General features: G+C 50.2%; 1 pseudogene; it reads left to right on the top strand.

The window, feature by feature from the left end:
* The first annotated feature begins 698 nt into the window (after positions 1–698).
* On the top strand, positions 699–9,117 carry LOC121165422 (annotated as a pseudogene).
* Positions 9,118–19,983: the final 10,866 nt, after the last annotated feature.

A 19,983-nucleotide genomic window follows, 5' to 3' on the forward strand; every position in this document is an offset into this window, starting at 1 on the left:
GGATAGCGACAGTACACCGTCTAGCAACGTCGAATAGGCTATCTGATTTAATCCTTCAAGCAGCACTCTACAGTGGATATTCTTATCAACTGACAGGTGAGACCTTGTCCTGGGACACACAGCCAGATACTCCTACAGCTAGGATTGAAACTCAAACAGCCTAACTCTAGAACATTCTTGGTCATTTCCTCCCTCCTTGCTAGGGGGAGCCAGGTCTAGATGGCCTCTTTGGGGCCATTCTAGTTCTTCTTAAGGGTAAGGCTCGTGCAGTTTCAGTTTCGGGCTCTCACAGGGATCCTCATCATTGGATTGGCTGTAAGGAGTGCTCTGCTTCCCATGTGTAGCCCACTTCTTATCATTCACACTGTCTGGATTGGCCCTCATCCCACCACGAGTTCCACCTGTCGCTTTGGATTCAGGCAGGAAGGCTTTCTTGGAAAACCACTCTTGCCTTTCTTTTCCTTGAGCTACGTATACAGTTCCTGCAGACTGCCTTTGTCAGGCTCTGAGTAGATGGGAGCTGGCAAAATTGGGAAAGGCTCTATTTCTGCTGAACACCACACCCAGGCTCCTTGGCCACTGTTTCGGATTCCCTCAGTGCTGTTATCATTAACTCCTGCAGGAAGCCCACGAGACAGGCAGCTATCAGCGTTTCTGCCTCTCTCTGATCAGGGGTAGTATCTTGTCGAGGTCCTGAGATGGAGAGAAGCAAGGAGTGAGATGGCAGTGCAGGAGTGGCCAGGCAAGAGTCAGGTGCTGGGGCCCAGGGGCTGACACTGAAGAGGGAGATCAGCCTGTGGAGCGCTGTGTTCTTGACTGGTGTCTGCATGATTGGCTGCGTCTTGGTCCACCCTGGCAGCCCTGGAGCAGGTCTTGTGATCTGGGCAGTATGGGGCTTCCTGGCCATGCTGGGCTCTCTGTGTTACGCTGAGCTGGGTGCCCTGATCCCCGAATCTGGGGGTGAGCACATGTACACCCTGCACACCCTTAGCTCCCTGCCAGCCTTCCTGGATGTCTACACATTTGTGCTGATTGGGAGGCCGACCACCATCAGTGCCATCTCCCTGAGCTTTGCTGAGTACGCACTGGCACCCATTTACCCTGGCTGCTCCTCTGTGCCCCAGGCGGTGCTCAAGACTGTGGCAGCCACATGCATCCTGCTGTTACTGCTGGTCAACTGCTGGAGCTCACGGCTGGCTACTAGGCTGACAAACATGTGCACGGCTGCCAAAGTGGTCTCATTGCTGGTCATTGTTGTGTGTGTGGGGGGTGGGTTGCCGAGGTGCTGGACCAGGGCCAAGGGAGCATGGGAGTCCTATTTGCCTTTCAAACCACAACCCAGCAGGTGGGGCTTGTTGATATGGCTTTCTCTCAGGGCCTGTGGGCCTTTGATGGCTGGAGCAACATCAACCGCATGACGGAGGAACTCAAGAATCCCCGTGTGAATGCATGACAGTCTGCTGGGGCTGGAATCTTCGGACATCAGCAGGTCTCCGATCCTTGGGGCTCCAATTATCCAAATTGGAGGTGACTCAGACCAGAAGCAGCTCAGCTGGAGACGTGGGCTCCCTTCTGCTCTCATGTGACTGGAATGCCAGCCCACTATCTACCTTGGATTAGCTTAGGCGATTACAGAAGTAATTGCCTCTCAAGTATGTGGAGAACTGTAGAGTGTCACACCCATGGTCTCCCTTTTCCTTCCTGTGAAGCAGGAATTTTCACAAAACGATCATCTAAAGCTGAGTCTAGCAAGGGGCAATGATGGTAAGCTTAGAGCATCAGGGAGGAACCACACCTGATGACTCAGCCTGGAATCCTCTGGCTGCTTTCCCCAGGGCACTGCAGGAGGCACTTAATTTACAGTCACCTAGGCTTGGGAGCCACTGGGGGACATGGCACTCTTTGGGAGCAAGGCAAAGAGCCAACTCTGGGTGAACATTCATCATCGTGCTGGCTGGATGCAGGTCTACAGGGCAGCTTGGGACTCAGATGGGACATTTGGATCTTTGGCTTTCCTGTATATTTAACCTACGATGTTATTGGTTTTAGTTTTGTTTTCTTAGGTGCAAGAGCAGAAAGAGAGGTAGAAAGACCCAGGAATTCTGGGACCCAGGTTTTATTTCTGAGCCCTGGTTCCTTGCCTAGGGTAGTAGTTTCCCTGCCTGCTTCCCAGAGCCTTGGAGTCACTCGTGCATATGGCCAGTGCTCTGAGTGTCATAGGATACTATGCAGGTGCATGCCACTCTCTGGTGAATGGTTGATGTGTGCTCAGGGTGGCTTGGGGTGGGCTGGGCCCCCAGATTGGTGGGTTGGCCTCTCTTTCTGCACTTGAGCCAGACCAAAAACAAAGAACCTAAAGCTGAGGGAGGCAAACCCTGTGCTTAAGCAAACATTTTATTTCCTTTTTAAATTTGTTTTTAACATTTATTTGGAAGCTAAAGTTACAGAGGGAGAGAGAGGAAGGGACAGAACAAGGAAGAGAGAGAGAGAGAGAATCCGCACCTACTGGCTCACTCCTCAAATAGCTGCAGTGGTGGGAGCTGGACCAGTCTGAAGCCAGGAGCTTCTTCTGGATCTCCACGTAGGTGCAAGGGCCCAAGGATTTAGATCACCTTCTGCTGTTTCCCCAGGCAAATCAGCAGGGAGCTGGATCAGAAGTGTAGCATGCCAGGATTTGAGCCAGTGCCCATATGGAATGCTGGTGACAGTGAAATGACCTGCCTACCACAGTGCTGGCCCCAAGGAAACAGTTTTTTGCAAAAGAATAGAGAATTAATATTTTAGATTTCTGTTACAACCACTTAGCTCCATTGTTACAGCCCCCAAATAGCCAGAGATGAATAAGTGAATGTGGTTGTGTTCCAATAAAGCTTTATTTACAAGACTAGGCAGCAGGCAGGATTGGATTGGGCAGGTTGGATCACATGTAAATAGATGTTCACCTTGCTGAGGTGAGACCTCAGGAGGGAGAAGCCAGTTGTACCTTTGTGACACACAACCTTCCTCTGGGCTTAGCCAGAGCCAGCTTTCCAGGGTTAGGGGAAGGGGGACAAGGATTTAGCCCACATTGCATTGCTGCTGGCCAATTTGCTTGGCCTGAAGATTCATGAATTTTAGAGCTAGGAGATTCTTAAGAGGACCCACTTTGTGCCAGAACCCATTGTGTTCCTGTCAGCTTCACTTTCACCAGTTTGCCACCTGGCCTGGGAGGAAGTGTGCCCAACAAACAAGGCATCCATTCCAGCAGAGGAGCCTGGGACCTCAGCATCCAGGGCTAATGAGGTCCTGGAGAAGCAGCCTGGACATGGATGTAGAAGCCACGAAAGACTGGAAACATGAGGGCAGGGAAGACAGCCCGCCCCTGATGCTGAGCACAGAGACCTGGCCAGGGCCACGAAATTCCTGCTTTGTCCTCAGCGCTCCACAGCTACCTGCACCTCCAGAGTTATCAAAGCAAGGTCTCAGCTCAGGCAAGAAGATCTGGAAATTGGGTTTTATGTAACACTGAAGATCACAGGACGGGCTAATCAGACGCAGATGGTTCCAAGGGGAAGGTCCTACCAAATGCACAGGATGAGACCCATCTGGGACCACCGTGGCTCAGTCCTCCTCCACCCCACCCGCAAGGGCTCAAGGTAAATCCTGCAACACAGAACAGCTTCTCTGCTATTCTTTTTTTTTTTTAAAGATTTATTTTTATTATTTTCTTATTGGAAAGGCGGATATACAGAGAGGAGAGACAGAGAGGAAGATCTTCCATCCGATGATTCACTCCCCAAGTGAGCGCAACGGCCGATGCTATGCCAATCTGAAGCCAGGAGGCTCCTCCGGGTCTCCCACACGGGTCCAGGGTCCCAAAGCTTTGGGGCGTCCTCGACTGCTCTTCCGGGCCACAAGCAGGGAGCTGGAAGGGAAGCGGGGCTGCCGGGATTAGAACCGGCGCCCATATGGGATCCCGGGCGTGCAAGGCGAGGACCTTAACCACTTTCGTCACCGCGCCAGGCCCCTTCTCTGCTATTCTATTTAATGTTGTTTTTTTCCCTCTGATTTTTAAATGCATTTATTGCCAGTGGACTGGAAAGGCAGACAGAAATGTCCTATTTGAGGTTCATTCCCCAAATGTCACAATGGCAAATACTGGGTCAGCCTGAACACCAAGAATCAACTCAATTTGGGTGTTCCACATGGGTAGCTGTGATCCAACCAGCTGAGCTATTGCCTGCTGCTTCCCAGGGTTTTCATTAGCAGGAAGTGAGTTGGGAAGTGGAGGAGCCAGGACTAGGACCAGGCATTATTTGATGTGGTCCGTGAGTATTCTAAGGGGCACCTATTCGTATGCCAAGCACTTGCTCTGAATGTTACATTTTCTTTACCTAGAACATTTTAAAGCAGTTATTTAAAGAGAGAAATGGAGAAATAGAAAGAGATTCTAATTCACGCCTCGAATGCAGCAGCCAGGGCTGGATCACACTTAAACCAGGAGCAGATCTCTCATATGGGTGGCAGGAACCCAAGTTCTTGGGCCATAGCTTGCTGCCTTTCGGGCCCATTAGTGGGGCACAGAAGTGGATCAGAAGGCATACCATTATGAGGTGCAAGCACACCAACCCCCTGTGCTATGACACCTGCCTCTCATGTGACTTCTGCAACACAGGTGGCAACACTGCTTGGTGTGGGTGCAGTGTGGCATCACATTCCATGGGGACCATGAATTCAGGGAGCAGAGGCACACAGCCCCCCTCCTCCAGCCCTGGCACAAGGGCTGTGGCCATTCTGAGCTCAGCACAGTGCCGTGGTGCTTGCCCTGGGGGCCTAGGAAGGCCTCCTAGGTGTTCTCTGTGTCCTCTTCCCCTGCCCCAAAGAAGAACCTAGTGTGGGTGTTGGTCATTGCCATTCCCATGGTCACTGGTCTGTACATCCTGGTCGACATCAATCACCTGCTGGTGCCGTCGTCCCGACGGAAGCTATGGCTGTGCACTGGGGGTGAGTAAGTCACCTGCAATGTCCTGCTGACATAGGCCAACACCGTGGATGGGGCAGAGCACTACTTGTGCACAACTTCCATCAGATGAGTTGCTTCCCCTCCCTGGGATAGGCTTCCCACCCCACTCCTGAAGTCCCTTCCACTGACCCCTTTGTTATCCTAGGAACCAGGTACTGAGGTCCTGGGCCTGGCCACTGCCCTTGGCTGTGGCCATCTCTGCATTCAGCTCCGTCAACAGGACATTCTTCAGCAGAAGTCATGTGTGCTGTGTGATACCAAGAGAGGGTCACACCACCGGTGAAAGGTGGGGTCTGGGGCCACGCAAGGGGTGGGGCTGTGGGAGGGGTATAGCAGGCTTCTGGCTTAACTTTCTGTTGCTCACAGCTTAACATGTGGCCCAGGACAGGGCTTCTCTCGTGAGACGTAGCCCTTTTTCCTCCTGAGACCGGAGCTCAAGCTTTGCACACTTCTCAGCTTTACTGCTAGTCCCTCTACTCTCAGGTTCCAGGGAGATCCTGGCATGCAGCCACACTGTGTGGAGGATGGGGAAGATAAGAATATTCGTGCACAGTCAGAGTGCAAAACCGGGGGAGGACAGGCAGGGACTGAGCTATTGTGTTCCCTCTGGCCCGCCTCCCGACAGGCTCTCCTTCCCTGGGTCAGCTTGCACTGTAATGACATGCTGGATAATAGATAGCCTCCAATCTTGGTGGCTTGCAGCAACTAGCATTTATCTGTGGCCCACTGGGTCCCTCCTGGTCCTGCTTCAGGCTGGGGCTTATTTAGGGCTTCTCAGATCAGGTGAAATTGTTCCCATCTAAGGGACCCAGGTCAGTGTGGTAGTGGCTCCAGGACGTGTTTTTGCCTATAGCAAGTGGCAGGGGCGCAAAAGACCAAACCAAAGCATACAAGCGTATTCAACACTACTGTCAGGTTAGTCCTGCTCACGCTTTATTGGCCAAAGCAGTGATGTGGCTCAGCCAATCAGTGGATGAGGGTCTATACATCCTCGGCAGAGATGGGAGAGGGGGAGTGAGCAAGGAACCCCAATATAGTTTACCCATAGTAATCCCAATTCCTCTCCACGGTCCATCTGCATCTACCCCATCCTCTGCTCCCTGGGTTTAGTGACCCTGAGTGCATCTACACCTGGAGATGGTGGCTCAGGTGCCTGCTAGGCTATGTGCACAGGTGTCAGGACATGCCTGACAGAGGGACAGTGCTTGCGGTAGCTTGCCAGATACCTGGCCCTGCTTCCCTGCCCCCAGTGCTGTCCATAGTTCATATGTGCCATCGCACACCAGCTCCATCCCTGATGTTCACCACGGCCATGGCTCTGGTGCTTGTTCTTGTTGGAAGCTGCAGCAGCATCGTGAACTTCCTCAGGCAAGCGAGGCTGTCCTCTCCAGCTGCACACCTGCAGCCTGGTGGCACACGTGTACACAAACATGCCTGCTTTTCTGGAGCTCCTGCTCGTATACATGCCCACATATGGTGCACATAGGGAATGTGCATGCACATGGCTGGAGCCCCTGACACACACGTTTGTTCACTTATGTGCACATATAAAGGGACACTTTAAAAAGTTCATGGAAATGGAATGAGATCAAGTTTATGTTGGTGCAAAAGAAACTAAAATCCATGCATACTCTTGCATACTTCTTAGCCTTCAAAATAATGGACAGTACAGTGCACGTTTCTGGAGCCTTCTTGTGTGTACACACACACACCCATACATGCATAGATAAGCACAGGTATGAACTCTCCTGGAGTTTCCTATGCATACCCACTTACATGTTTACAAATGCATCTATATATGCATACTTCCAGAAACCCAGGCTTGGGACCCTAGCACACGCGTGCGCATACACACACACACACAGAGCCATTCTTTCCTAGTCATATTTCCACGATTAAGCATGCTGTGTTTTCAAAATTTTATTTAAGACAGATTTTTTTTTACTGAAAGATGGACAAATGGAAGGCTTGTGTGGTCTTTGTCATTTTTAAAAAATTATTGGTTCCTTCCTCAAGATGCTAAGATGACGAGTACCCAGGCATTATTCATGTTACTTGTGGCCCTTGGCTATGATGCGATTTTCCCTTGAAGTGACCAGTGTAATCTCTGTGGAACTCAGGGCCGATCCTACCAACCTGAGGAGAGATAATCAATGACTGCATCAAAGATTGCATCAAAGATGTTATACACTTCCCCACTTTGTAAAACTATTTTTTCCCCAGGAGAGAATTGCTAAGCTCTTACGCTACTCACTTGTAATGCTTCAGCCTGCTTTGCAGCAGAGTGAAGAGGCAGGACCGTAAGCCAGCAGGGAGACCGAATGTCTGGGTGTGGAGGGAGCACTGGGTCATTATGCAAGCACCATGGACACCACAGACTCTTTTCTCTGTCAGTCTAATTACTCTGGAACAGTACATTCGGTGCTAGATGTGACTTTCTTAAAACAACAAGGAACAGATGCGGCTTTTTCTTTGTATCCTTTTTCCCACGAGAAAGAATGACATCATTACACGGCAAGAACAAAGCCACATCCATTGTGAGTGTTGGGGAACTTTGGGGCTGAGCTTGGGGAATGTGACCAAAGAAGAATTTTAAGATGATCTTTCCCAGTTAGGACCCATCAGCCTCTAGTCTTGGATACCTCAAGACAAGGCCTGGTCCCGACCATTCCTTCAAGTTTCAATGGAGTTTTTGGGAGACCTCCCTTAGACATTAGAGCTGGCAGAGGACAGAACAAGGCTTGTCCTGCATTCTGTGATCCACCCATCATGTCGTCAACCCTAAGGGAACTGACAAATTGACTGCAGGCTGGGGGCTCTGCTAGGAGCGTGGTGGCTCTGTGGAGAACAGGCTTCTGAGACCCCAGGAGACTCCCCATTTAAGGAAACACAAACCTTCCTTTTTATCCAACCAGGGAAAGTGCTATCATTTGGGCATCCACCAAGGCTTCGTGCACAGGCAATGTTAGGTGGGTGGAAATTTATTCAGACTACCATGCTTGGAAGCAGAGCCTTTGGGAAGTGGGGAGGCTAGATCAGTTCATCAGAGTAGATCCCATGATTGAATACGAGTGTCTTTTTAAGAAAAGGGAGAGAGCCTGGACACACACACACACACTCCCTGTCTCCTGCCATGTGACTTTACCCCATACTGTCTTGGGATTCTGCCAGTAAGAAGGCTATCGTTAGAGCTCTTCAATCTTGTGGCTCCAGAACAACGAGCCAAAACCAACCTCTTTTCTCCTCCCAGGTATTTCATTATTAGGGTGAACTGCTGACTGATACAACCAGAGGCTTCATCTGGAGTTTTCCTTTTAGCTTCCTCTCCTGGTTGACCTAGGGAACCACCATCGGTTGTCTTTTATGCTTGCAGATGAAAAAGAATCTTCCCAGACCTTACAAGGTAGACTTTGGGATCAACAATGGATGTTTTCCTCCCTAAGCTCTTATATGACATACTGATTTGAGCTGTTCATTCAGAGCCCTGAGAGAGAATGTCAGCTATTAGAACTACTATTATGTTTAGTACAGAGTGTCTTGGTTTTGTGTGGTATGTGTGTGTGTGTAAGAGAGAGAGAGAGAGAAAGAAATGAGTTGCAGTGCATGAACTGTACTTGCTGGGAATTCATTTCTCCTCCAGAAGTCCCTGAGAACAAGAGACAACTGCAGAGAGAATGCAGGTACAATCATTAGGGTTCACATAGCGCAGCAAGGCTAATGATGGCTCCCAAGGGCCGGCTCAGCAGGTGCAGCCTGGGGCTCAGAGAGATATGACACAAACTAGAAGAGTGAAACTAGTGGCAGGTGGCACCAGTGGAAGGCATGCAGGAGGACAGAGTTGAGGGACCATACTCCACCTCCCAGGCCCCTTTTATCATCCAGGCCTTAGGGCCAAAATACCTACTCTCTGCCCACGGCAGGTTTCCACCATTATCCCTGCCCTTCTGCTCCTGGCTTCCCAGATAGAGTTCCTGTACAACTTCCTCTTCCTGTTCAGTGACCTCCCAGTGTACTTCCTGTTTGTCTACTTCCAGTGGCAGCCAAGAAGCTTGCAGATGGCCACCCTGCACCTTCAGCTGCTCGTGGAAGTTGTTCCAAGCATTAAAAATGACTGAATGACTGTACCAGTTCTTAATTGCTTTCTTGCATGAAAACCCTTTATGTGCTTATACAAGTGGTCTTGCCAAGAGTTTTGAGTAAATCACACCGGACAACACCCCTCTTCCTCTGGCTTCTCTAAGAACTGCTCCCTCAATACAGCCATGCTGAGATCACATGACCTCCCCCCCTCCTCTCTAGGTACAAGGATCTATATGATAGCTACTTGTAACCTAGGGGGTACCATGCAGTATGTTCCCTTCTTTGGGATTTTGGGCTGGGAATAGTAAGTTGTGCTGAGATATTTAAAAATCTGTGACTTGAGTGAGTCCGGCTAGCATCAAGTGGCAGAAAAGTAGAGAAAGGCAGCATGGAGAGAAGAATGATGAAGGTTGTGGTTGAATATGGCCTGTTGCCTGCAAAAAAGCTCACGTTGTGGCTCAGTCCCCAATGTAACAGCATTGAGTCCTGTAAGAAGTCTGTTGCCATGAATTGATTAGTGTCTTTCTTAAGAGACTGGGTGAGTTCTCTCTGCAGAGCAGGTTGCTAGGAGGCCAACCTGGCTCTCCCTCTCACTTCCTCGTACATAGGCTCCTTGTGCAAGCACACACTTCCCCTCTCAGCTTGTCTGCCACCATGTCACCCAGCACAGGGATTTCACCAAATAAGCCTCTCTATGCAAAGGATCCAGCCTCAGCTATTTTGTTCCAACAACAGATGAAGATGTCCAACAAGGTGTTGGAAAACTAAAAGGCTAATTCAGAAAGTTTGTGGGAAATGGAATTAAAAAGTAAGTGTGGTGCTGCTGTTTGTAGGTTAAGCTGTGGCTTGCAACACCTGCACCCCATTTTGAGGTATAGTTCAAGTCCTAGCTGCTCTTAATTCTGATCCAGCTTCCTGCTGATGTGCCTGGGAAGGCAGCAGATGATGCCCAGGGACTCGGGCTCCTGTTGCTCATTTGGGAGACCAGGATACAATTCTTGACTTTTGACTTTGGCCTAGCCTGGCCTTGGCCACGGAGTCATTTAGGGAGTGACAAAAGATCTTTTTTTTCCCTCTGTCTCTCACTCTCTCCATCATTCTGCTTTCAAATAAATAAAAATAAAGAAATACTTAAAGAAGCAAGCTTATCTTGGTGAAAAAATTTGGAATCTAAGGTTTTTGAAATATATGTGTTTTCCTGAACTTCCTGAAGATCTCTTCGATGCTTGGGTCTCAATCTTTGACCTTAAACAAACATATCCTTTAATTCCGTGACCTTTTTGAAGTGTTTGATGATGCTTGATGCATAAAAACCTCTAGCATGGGAAACTGGTGGAATTGCCTTTCCCCTCCTGGCTGTATTGAATGGGATTTCTTATCTTGCCTTTGTCATCATCCGCTGCCTTCCCAGGCACATTAGCAGGAAGCTGAATTTGAAGCAGAGCTGTCAGGGCTTAAGCCAATGCTCTAATATGGGATGCTAGAGTCCCTAGCAGTGGCTTAACCCATTGAACTACAATACCCCCTACCCCAGGTGGGTTAATTCTTATACATATTTATACATCCTTCAGTTCTTGGCATGGTCCTGAGCTCCTTGCTGATCTATAATACTTGGTGAATCAAAAAAAAAAAAAAACTGTTGGACAATGAGTGGATAAATTGCTTATGCTGTAAAGTTTGTGCCTGTGCCTACCTATCTCACAGCTCTGAGTCTGAGTGCCTATCCTGAGGAGGTTCTCTAAATAGGAAGGACACTTTCTGAATCTTTAGCAGCAGATGCTTGGCTGCACATGGAAAGTGGAGCCAGGCACAGACTGGGTCCTCGACCACACCCTAGGTAGGGTAGGACTCACTTTGTGACTCAAATTTCTCATCTTCCCTAACCTACCACCTTTCAGTGATAGTGAAGAAAAGTCTCCACCCTTGGAGAGATGCTGAGGGCTGGTGTGGAGTTATCCCAGATAGAAATCTGAACATTCTTAGGGGGATTAATGCATTGGAGTTCTTTGCTCTGAGTTAGGGTCGTGATCACCATAGTTATTTCTCTTTTGTGAGGTCAGGTGTGATGCAGGAAGTAGCATGATTGATCTTGATCTTTGAGCTGGAAAAAAAAAAATGAACTGAGGCCTGGAGATATGGGCCAGGAGTCCTCCTGGTTCCCTTGAGGGAACAAACACTTTCCAGGAACTACCCGGAGCAGGTGCTGGTTGGGCTGCTGGGACCAAGCAGAGCCCTTCTATCCTTGGCCCAGCCTGTCACCAAAGCCTTGTTGCTGAAGCTATAAATTCTCAGTCCTTTGAGTTTCTTTTCAGCCATCCATCTTCTGTGAACTGTTAGAGTCAGAAACCAGAGTCTAAGAGATTCATTCATACCAGTTAATGTCATGGCTAAAATTTCAAACATTACAGAGGGGTATGGAGGGGCAGTCAGGCTGCCTGCTTCCTCCCAGAAAGCTTCTGTACACAGGGAAGTACAGAGTGTGATCTGCTCTGCTCATTGCACAGAAGTTGGCCTGTTAAGGGGAAGTGGGTTCCCCTTCACACCTCCATTCCCCAGTCAGGGATCTGAGTCCTACACTGTGGTGGTCATCAGTGCTGGTCACCATATGATAGGAATGTATTTCCCCTGCCCCGGCGGAGCTATGTGTGGCCATGCAACTGATTGGGCCAATGTCATGTGACTTGAGATTATATCCATGTGTGTAGCTCTCAGGTTAAAGCTTTAAGGGCCAGCACATAGTATCCTACAATCTCCATTTCCCTCTGTGTCAGTGACTGGCCATGTCCTGGTGGCTGCTGTGTGAGCCTGCCTCCTGGTGGAAGAAGGACATGAAGGAGAGGCAGCCCTGTGGAACGCTACAGAGATCTGCAGTGTGAGCTCTTTGTGGCAGTGAGAAGTTACAGGATGCTTGTTTTGTTTCTGTCTCCTTGCCATTTCCTGAGCAGCATCTTTCGTTCATTTGTATTAAGCCCTGGATAGTGTGTCTGCATGAGGTGACTTCTGCGGGACTGGGTTGGCTGCCAAAGGAACCCACGTTGTCTATTGCAGATTGGGGCCCTTAGTCACACTGCCCTGCTACTGTGGAAGGGTGAGGGTCAATCACTGGTGGCCGCTGGTTTAATCAGCTAGGCAGCTCTGTAAGGCCCTAAGTGAAGGAGCTTGGAAAGCCTCCGGGCTGAGCACACAGGTCCTGGGACCATGGCACAGCAGCTCCACCTGCCCTGCCCTCTGCACCTCTGTGTCTCACCACACTCTTTGAGCCTTTATCATAAACCGAGAAGAATGAACGAGGTTTTTTGAGTTCTGTGGGTAGTGGTGGCAAATGACCAAACGCATGGAGAAGGCTGTGACTGCCTCCCTGGGGAAGCCAGACGCCTGCGATGTGCAAACCAGCCAGCAGGGGACGCCAATAGATGAGTCCAAGGAAGCCACTCAACTCTGTCCACCTCTCCCTGCAGGGCGCTGCACTCCCTTCCTCTTTCCTTTGCACAGACACCATTTTATCTCATCTCCTGGAGAGGAAGAACTGGCTCTGCAAGCATGCATGAAAGACATTCTGTCCCGTGAAGGCTTTCTAATCTTTGTTTCTGTAGGATGTAGGCTGCAGAAAGAAAGCCTGCCTAGCCCAGCCCTTGGGCAGCAGTGAGAGGTAGATAAAGACAGACACACAGAAAGAGCAAGCAGGTTATAACCTTGGGAAGTCACCTGACAATTGCAGGTGTGAGAGCAGGAGTGTTGAAGACAGAAGTTTTTGCTGCCGCAAATTAGGTCTTAGGGGAATGATCAACTCACAGGAGCCCGAGGCCTGTCCTACACGCTGTCCACCCTGACTCTGCATGCATATGCGCATGCATGCTCCCTTGACGTTTGTCTGGCTTCCTTTCGCTGCACCTAACCATTGCCCTGGCCAGGGGGTCTCCGTGGAAGGTAACTGAACATCTGTTTCATCAGATGGATGATGCAACACTGGCCTTCTAGAACTGCCCATGTCTACTAGTGTTGGTGGCCAAGGTTACTGTGATAGCTTGGTGGCAGTGGCTGGCAATGCGTCACATGCCTGGAATGATGGGTGAACACACTTCCGGTGACTTGCTATGTGCTGGGTGGGAGCTGCTCCAGGATGCAGTGCCCAGGGGGGCACTGTGGAAGGCCCTGACAGTGCAGGCAGGCGAAAGCCTTTCTGCAGTCTTCCAGGAACAGCAAGCTTATTGAAAGAGTTGGGGGAGTGGGTCCTGGTGGCGTGTCCTAGAGGTTAAAGTCCTCGCCTTGAACGCACCAGGATCCCATATGGGCACCAGTTCTAATCCCGGCAGCACCATTTCCCATCCAGCTCCCTGCTTGTGGCCTGGGAAAGCAGTGGAGGATGGCCTAACGCTTTGGGACCCTGCACCCGTGTGGGATATCCAGAAGAAGTTCCTAGATCCTGGCTTCGGATCGGCACAGCACCGGCCTTTGAGGTCGCTTGGGGAGTGAATCATTGGACAGAAGATCTTCCTGTCTGTCTCTCCTCCTCTCTGTATATCTGACTTTCCAATAAATAAATAAATCTTAAAAAAAAAAAAAAAGGAGTCAGGGGAGTGGATCACACTCCTTTGCCTTTGGGCCAAAGTCCACCACCAGGAACTGGAGGCAGTGCAAAGGTCAAACCCTAGGACAAAAGACACCCCAGTGAGGAGGAGCATGCTTGGACTGGCTGGCTGTTCAGTTGTGGGTCTGGAGAGGATTGCACCACCAGAACTGGCCTCAACACAGCAAAGCTACCATGCCTGCTCCTTACCTCTTAGCTACAACTTGATGTGGCTACGTAGGAGCCCACAGAGACAGACATGCAAACCCCAGGATGCGTGAGTGCAAGGACCTCCCAGCAATCCCTGGTGCTGGGGCTCTCTCAGGCCCCATCAGCAAGCGTGGGTCTCACGGGGCTTATCCGCTGCCTGCGGCTGTCCCTGCCCTGGACATCAGACCCTGCACCTTTCTTCTTCCTCCCCCTTGGCTTGGCTCTCCATCTCTCCAATTCCCTTCAGTCCCCTTGCTGCTGCCGGGCTGGCTCATGCCATGCAACAGCTCCCTGTCCTGGAGCCCAGCACCCACACTCTGTCCCCAGCCCTCCACCAGGTAGCAGGCCAGGAGGAAGGACCTTTGGCCATCATGGGCAGGGGTACACAGGAGGCTTTGGGGAGTCGTTTCTGTGGCCTTGCTGGGAGCCTGGGCCACTGGCTGTACCCGCATTGGACAAATGGGGTCCTGTGGGTGAGGAACCTACCCAGCTGGCACTGATGGCCCCCTTAGCTCCATGCTGCAAGTAAGGGCAACTTGTGATGCCGAGGAAAGCAGGGCCCAGGCTTCCTGCATTGAAGTTGCACAGATCCCTTACTGAAGAATCAAGAGCAGCTGTCCCAGACTTGGCCTGTGAGCATGGGGTAGCAGCTTGGTCCAGCTGGTCTCCTGTGACTCAGAGAGAGGACCAGGCCCCTGTGTGTATGGGCAGTCATCAGCTCTGGTCCTCAGAGTTGCCACTTTTCCCTAACTCCTACCCAGCTGCTGGCTTTGAGTCTGCCTGCCGAGGCTGAGAGGTCACACTGTTTTGATCCCTGAAAAGACCCATGTTGCTTGGGACTCAGAGGGAGTTCCTGGTGCTTGGTCCCCTGCCTGGGCCCAGATGGACCCTCTTTCTCCCATGGCCTGGGATCTTAGTTCTGGAGCTGTCCCCTTTCTGGACTTGATATCATCTGATCCCTGACCTCTCTGGAAGAAGCTTCCAGAGGCTGGCTGCCCTCTGCTGTTGCTCCTGCTTAGAGGGTCTCTCTCTAAGCTCCAGCTCTTCGTCAGTTGCTCTCTCTGGTTCCTGAGGTTGCAGAAAGCTGGATTTAGAGTCATCATGAATAATTTCTTAAAAAGATTTATTTTTCTTTTTATTGGAAAGTCAAACTTACAAAGAGAAGGAGAGACAGAGAGAAAGATCTTCCATCTCCTGGTTCACTCCCCAAGTGGCCACAGCAGCCAGAGCTGAGCTGATCTGAAACCAGGAGTCAGGAGCTTCCCATGCAGGTGCAGGGTCCCAAGGTTTGTGACCTTTCTCCACTGATTTCCCAGTCCACAAGCAGGGAGCTGGGTAGGAAGCGGGGTGCCAGGACATGAACCGGTGCCCCTATGAGATCCCGGTGCATGCAAGGTTATGACTTTAGCCGCAAGACTATGGCGCTGGGCCTGTCATCAGTAATTTAAAAATTCACCTTTTGTGAGCCACCTCCTAGCCAATGGGAAAGTCAGGCTGATGAGAGGGACGTTACCCGGACCTGGGCAGGAACCTGCACAGACCTTGAGAGGGGCCAGAGCAGACTGGCAAAAGTAAAAGGACTTGGAAAGGGAGGTGTTTTCCAGAATGGAAGGACTGTCCTGTGACAAGGTGTCTGTGGCCCCTGAGGAAGCCATGGGTGGAGTGACACATGGGTGTGTTCCTGGTTGGCCTCTGTGGCCAAGAGCATGCTCTTCTTCCTTGTCATGGGGGAATGTGTATGTGTGTGTTCTTGGGAAGACGTTGTCCCACCAGGGGCTGCAGGACCTCACGTAGGAACAGGAGCTGACACTTGCCTGCACTTGCTACCCATCAGGCATTGTGCTGATCATGTGACATGCCAGAGCTCCTCTAATGTGGCAGTGTCCCAGCCAGGGTGACACTATTCATTTCCCCAACTCAGACATGGAGACTTCAAAAAGTTAGCAAGAACAAAATGAAAAGATGTTCCTGTGGCTTTGAAATGCATGCACTGTTGTTTATAGTATGCATTTTCCATGGGCTTCCTGATGACCTCTCATTAATGAGGAACTGAAGCCCTGCTGCTGGTATTGGCGGCCGAGCCTAGCTTTGTGGGGCACACCCAGTGTAAGCAACTGAGTCACATGCCTGCCAGGAGAGCAGGTGGAGGAGAGCAGAGCCCCTCAAACTTTAAAGTCTGGATGAAACACCTGACATCATGTGGAAGTCCAGATTCCAACTGAGTAGGGCCTGAGCTGGGTAGGAACTCAAGAGCCCTTATTTCTTTTTCTCTTTTTTTTTAAGATGTATTTATTTATTTATTTTATTACGAAGTCAGATATACAGAGAGGATGAGAGAGAGGAAGCTCTTCCGTCCAATGATTCACTCCCCAAGCAACCTCAACGGCCGGTGCTGTGCCGATCCGAAGCTGGGTACTAGGAACCTCTTCCGGGTCTCCCATGTGGGTGCAGGGTCCCAAGGCTTTGGGCCATCCTCCACTCCTTTCCCAGGCCACAGACAGGGAGGTGGATGGGAAGCAGGGCTGCCGGGATTAGAACTGACGCCCATATGGGATCCTGGCACGTTCAAGGTGAGGACCTTAACCATTATGCTATTGTGCCAGGTCCAAGAGCCCTTATTTCTAACTTCCAAAGCATGCCAATGTTTTAGTCCATGAACCATACTTTGAGTAGCAAGCACCTAGGCCCCCTGAATCCCTGCCGGATGGCACCTAGGAAAACCCTGGTTGGACTGTGGAGGGAAGGCAGTTAGCAGGAGCAGGGCCCATCCTGGGGGCACACAGCATCAAGTCTCCAGATATTGGCTCAGTCTTCCAGGTGGGACCAGATCCAGGCCTGGCAGCACCACCTCATCTCCTCGGTAACCCAGGAGGAGAGAATGCAAGGTTAGATGGCTCTAACACACACAAACCCATGTCCTGTTGCGGGTCTGGTAACAGGGCTTTCAGGCAAGGGACTGTGTGCCTGGCAGCCACAGCTGCACTAGGCTTTTGAGGCTGCCCAGGAAGCAAGGGACACACCTGGCTGGGTGCTGGTGCTCTCTGAGCTCCATTCCCTCTGCTTCACCCTGGTTATTGGGAGAGAAGCCTGCTGCCTCTGGTCTCCACTCTTTGAGTCACTCTTCCCACCACACCAAGGCCACAAGATATGTCACCCTCTCCTTAAAACTTTCAGTGGAGTAAATTTGTGTTTTAAAAATGCATCGATCCTTTGTTGGTCTCAATGTAAAGTACTTACCTTCCTAGTTACTGCTTATTCACAGAAAGAGAACTGACCCTTGCTCAGTGTTTGGGACTTTTGGTGAGATTCCCAGCATACTGATAAAAATGGCTTGCTGTGCCTCCACTGGGCAAACAATATGGCTTATGCCAGCCACCTGTTTTTCTTCTGGGATTCTAGAATTTGGGTATGAGTTGGGTAGAGAGAGCTGTTTTAGTCAGCCTCTAGATTAGGCAGTGTCCTCCAGAAAATGTATCATCTCTCTCTCTCTCTCTCTCTCTCTCTCTCTCTCTCTCTCTCTCTCTCCCTACGTACCTGCCTTCCTATAGAAAGGGAGAGAGAGAGAGAGAAATACATTTAAATGTCTGATAAATTCTAGGTCGGTGCCATATATATTTAAGAAAGAGCTCCTGCTGCAGTTTCCACCCCTTCTGCAGGGCAGCAGCCTGGAGCTGGAGCATGCGTTCTGGGCTGCTGCACATCCTAGGGCAAGCAATCCCTGCCTTTGCTCTGCTCAGGAGAGCAACTTTATTCAAGGGGGATCTACTTTATTCAAAGCATACCGACTTAAACTGTCATCAAAGAGCTTTATGTTAGCCCCATGCAGACTGACATCTGACCAAACAACTGAGCACCATAGCCTCACCAAGTTGACACATGAAAGGGACCACCACAATTCCAGTAGATTCCAGGCACTGAGGCAACACTTCACATGGTTGTCACAGCTCTTTGCTGGGCAAATGAAACATGTCCTACAACACTCCAGCAAAAGAGGATTCTGGCGGAGGAGTCTCAAAAAGATCAATTTTCCTAAAACCTGTTTGTGCCCAGACTTTGCCCAATGTGCCTCTTCACTCCCTTGGTTCTGCTTCGAATCCTTTGGGTACAAAAAAATCGCAGCTGTGGGAACACCTGTTACTGGATCCTATGAGACTTAGCAGAGCATCAGGAGTAGGCGTAGCTTTGACTCCAAGCTCACCCTCAGGTGCTCTGATTTGGGACTGCCCAACCTCCCTAGGTTCAGAAACATCTCACCTTGCTCTCCATATCCCAACCCTACTGAGCCACTGTGTACCCAAACATGTGCTGCTAACCCATGCCTCATATCTAAAATGACTTTCTCTTGCCTTAAATAGCTCCTATGTGTCAACCAAGACTTTGATTATCCAGTACTGTGGGAAAAACCATTCCAAAGCATAGTGTCTTCAAAACTCATGATTGCTCACGAGTCTGTGGGTTGACTCAAGAAGTTCCTCTACTATCCATGAGGTTGGCAAAGTATTTAGGGTGGAAGGTCTAAACAGCCTCACCCACACAGCTGGCAGTAGTTGAGGCCACCAGCTGGTAGCTCAGCCAACACCATGGGCCAGTGGCCCAACGCTCTTCCAGGTTGAGTTTCCTGAAAGCACAGCATTCCAGAAGGGCAAGCCTCAATGCGCAGGTGTTTATGGAGCTACAACTTGCGTCACTCATGTTGATGTTCCACTGATGTAAGCCAGTCCCATGATCAGGCCCAGAGCTGCCGTGGGAAGAGACATACAAGGAGGTGAATCCTGCAGGTATAGCTCTTGGTGAGGGGAGGGCACCAAAATGCTGCTTCTAGCACTTAGCCACCTCAGCCTTTCCACGCTAGGCTGAAGCAGCAGCATTGTTGTGAGTGCTATACGGCATCGCCGCCTCTGTGCACAGATCCCTGTGTTCCTCCAAGGGCAGTGGCTGCGTCCAGTTCCTCCTTGGATCCTGCAGTGGTTCTGCAAAACAAGTGATGAAATGGGAGCAGCACCACCCCTGCTGTGTTTTCCAAGATCAAGTTCTACCCCACCTCATCTAGACTTGGAAAGATCAATAGCCATGAGGTGCTGAGGACGCCAAATCTTTGAGCTTCTTAAAGCAGCGTAGTTACGTCCTGCAGCTGGGTCCCTGGTGTACAGGGGACATCTAACAAACAGTAGTCGAATAAAAGAATGAATGAAAATACAAGTGGATTTTCTAAGGAGATCACCAAGGTTTACAAGCTACAAATACATCTACCTCTTCCTTAAACATACTTCGGGTCAAGGTAGGCAGAAAGCACACAACTCCAAGCTCCCCAGATGAAGCAGGCCCATTAAGTAGCATGCGCAATGCTCTCCTTTCTCACTGGGGACTCTGGTTGAGGGCAGCTTGCCATGCTGATCCCACTTCCCAGCCCTGTGTGGTCGGAGCAGAAGCACGGGATGCTCCCCACAAGAGACATGCTCTGCACCCCAGATTCCCTGCTTTGAGCAGGGGCTCCTCATAAAGGCTCTGCCTGGTGCTATCAATAGCCACAGACACCTCCGTGGCACCACAGTGCAGTGTGCAAACCCACTGGGAACTCAGCTCCTCCCTGTTACAAAATTCTGACTTCATACGAGAACACAAGAAGTGAATCATCCCTGTTTAAATACTTTGATGAGGTCATTTGCTATTATCACTAGGAAAAAAAAGAAAGGAAGGGGAATCTGCTGTTGTAGCTCCCTCTGGACAGGCGTTGGGGTCAAGATTTCTCTGCGGCTGGGAATGAACGCCTCTCTTCTTACAACCAAAACTCTCCAGCTTAAGCAACACACGCAAATCAGTTTATTGAATAACACCATAAAGCAAAAAAAAAAAAAAAAAAAAAAAAAATTCTGTTTTACAATAGTGTTTCCCCTTGCCTAATGACAGGGTTGGCAACATTCCTTTTCCAGGTGGGCTCCTTCTGAAGCTGCACAAAACAGAATTTTTCTAGTTCCTGGGCCACAGAATGATCCTGCTGGCCAGATCCAGCCTGTGCAGTTTCTGAGTACTTTATAAGGGCTTTTAAATGCTGAGCAGCCACAGCGGATGGACTGTGTTCTGTAGACCCACACTGCATCTGACGTCTTATCCATGAACACGTCCC

The sequence above is a fragment of the Ochotona curzoniae genome, unplaced genomic scaffold (genome assembly GCF_017591425.1).
Source record: "Ochotona curzoniae isolate NIBS_2020 unplaced genomic scaffold, NIBS_Ocur_1.0 contig_883, whole genome shotgun sequence".
In the NCBI taxonomy this organism is placed as follows: Eukaryota; Metazoa; Chordata; class Mammalia; order Lagomorpha; family Ochotonidae; genus Ochotona; species Ochotona curzoniae.